The sequence below is a fragment of the Vespa mandarinia genome, chromosome 19 (genome assembly GCF_050613455.1).
Source record: "Vespa mandarinia isolate Hongniang chromosome 19, ASM5061345v1, whole genome shotgun sequence".
In the NCBI taxonomy this organism is placed as follows: Eukaryota; Metazoa; Arthropoda; class Insecta; order Hymenoptera; family Vespidae; genus Vespa; species Vespa mandarinia.
In genome coordinates, this window is record NC_140828.1 from 2227501 (window position 1) to 2230000 (window position 2500).

At 33.3% G+C, this 2500-nt stretch overlaps 1 protein-coding gene across 12 annotated transcripts in view; it reads right to left on the reverse strand.

Annotated features, from left to right (window-relative positions):
- Window positions 1-2500, reverse strand: part of LOC118448005 (lachesin) — a 71597-nt gene that overhangs the window by 48611 nt on the left and 20486 nt on the right. The gene's annotated exons all lie outside the window — the stretch shown is intronic.

Sequence of the window (2500 nt, forward strand, 5' to 3'; positions counted from 1 at the left end):
GGTGAAAGAAGCAAAAGGACGAAGTGACGAAGAAAGAAGAAACGAATGAGAAAAAGAAAGATAGACAGAGAGATAGGTACACAGAAAGCAAGAGCGAGAACGAGAGAGAGAGAGAGAGAGAGAGAGAGAGAGAGAGAGAGAGGGAGGGAAAGAGAGAAGGAGATCAGGCCTGATTTAATCGTAAAGGCGGCAGGACACACCACCAGGACGCGACACGGTGCCGTTGCTACCGCTGCTGCTATTGCTGCAACTTCAAAGGATAAAAAGGCTCCGGTAATTTGCACCGGTACAGAAGCAAGGACAAACGCGAAGTAAGCTATCTTTTATAGCTATTAAAGGATATGCGTAATATTCGTTAAATTATTTCCTTATGAAATTTCAACTATCCACACAGTTAAATCATCCCATTAATCCTATTAATTTATCTTTCTTTATATTATGATAATTATCGACATGCAAATAAAATATTTTGTTAAGAATAAATTATATCAAATCTTTATTTTCATCCTTCTATCCTTCTATTTCCTTCTTTATTCGACATTAACGATTCGAGAATTACGTTAATTAAGCCATCGTCAAGGAAAATCTTTGCTCTTTTAACGAAAAGCGATCTCGTTACAGATATTTATGCGGGTTTTCGCGAACTTAGAACAAAGCAACCAAAGGGAGAGTTCCACTCTTGGTCCCTCTTTCCTTATACACATACAAAGTCGGCCTTTAATAAATATCATTTCTCCTTGGGAGCTTGGACATCGAACCGCACCGCATCAAAGACACTTCATTTCGTTCTATTAATGATATACCACATAGAAGAGAAACAGGAAAAGCTTAGGCGTCAACATTCTCTCTCTCTCTCTCTCTATTTCTCTCTCTTACTCTCTTTCTCTCTTTTACTCTTTTTCTCTTTTTCTCTTTTACACTTATTCTATCCTATATACTATATATACTATTATACAATAACAAAGCGTATCTAATCTAATGTTCTCGAATTTGATTTATTATATATATATATATATATTTCCTTAGGCAATATTTTCTAAGACAAGAACAACATCAGAAACCATCTCGAATTCGAATTATAGTTCACACTTAGAGACTACGATCTGATCGTTCATTTAAATTTTTTTTTTTTTTTTTTTTTTTTTTTTTTAATTTTTAATCTATTATCTATGACTCCGTTCTATGACGTAGTCACATAGATATCACATTTTACGATTAAGACGATGATCTAACTTGAAATTAATAATGTCAATAGATCGATCTTACGATCTGTATTATTATATACAAATAAGATACGATTACGATAGATACGTAAGATTAATTAAAATTATATAAAATTATCCATCAGGGAAAAAGAGAGAAAGAGAGAGAGAGAGAGAGAGAGAGAGAAAGAGAGAGAAAAAATATCAAAGAATAATTCCACGTATTCAAGAAAATCTTTATATCAACGTAAAATACTACGGTTCGTTGGTAACCTTGTACGTGTCGAACATAATAAGGCTAATACAAGAATGGCTAGTACTCTCTCCGCTCGTACAACCGCTGCGTCTGGCGCAGAACAAAATATAGAGGTGTATGTTCATGCACACCAAGAGATATATTTCATTTTCAGAATACCCTAGTCCCACACACACACACACACACACATACAAACGCACACAAAGAGAAAGAGAGAGAGAGAAAGAGAATGTGATCCTTCGACGAATATAGGATGACAATACGTTGAAATGATGTAAGGATGTACATTTAAATGTAGATATATATATATATATATATATATGTGCATATGTATATATATTCCTCGTTCAAAACTACGAGCTCCGTTCATCCATTCCCCTATCAGTTCATATTCTGTGCAGTGAGAAAACTAGAAATCAAATTCGTTACAATTAGACGCTATTTAGTAGCTCTCAAACCAGCGGGAGCTCGTTTAAACTCGTTACTGGATCCGGCAATTTCAATCTGTATGCGAGTGACTAAGCAAATGTTCGCTCAAAATATTTGCCGACTAGATAGATAGATAGATAGGTAGATAGATAGATAGATAGATAGATAGATAGAGAGAGAGAGAGAGAGAGAGAGAGAGAGAGAAAAAGAGAGAAATATATATATATATCTATGTATATATATATATAAGAGGATAGTGTATTGGATAGAGGGATAGAGACAGATATATACATAAATATACATATATATATATTATATATATATATATCTACGTATATACATGTAAAAGTGTGAGAGAATCGAAGATGCAGGTAAATTGTTCCTACCGTTGTTATAATGATTTCCAAAAAAAGAACAAAAAAAAAAAAAGAATTATAAAAAAATATAAAGAAAAAAATAAGAAAAAACGGACATTGAGTTGTCCTGTATCGTCTTTTACTTTGTAAATGCTCAACCCAGACTCAATAAAGCGAGTGATAAAGGAGAAAAAAAAAGAAAAGAGAAAAAGGAAAAAAAAAAAAAAAAGAAATCATCATTAGTACGTCGTGACTTC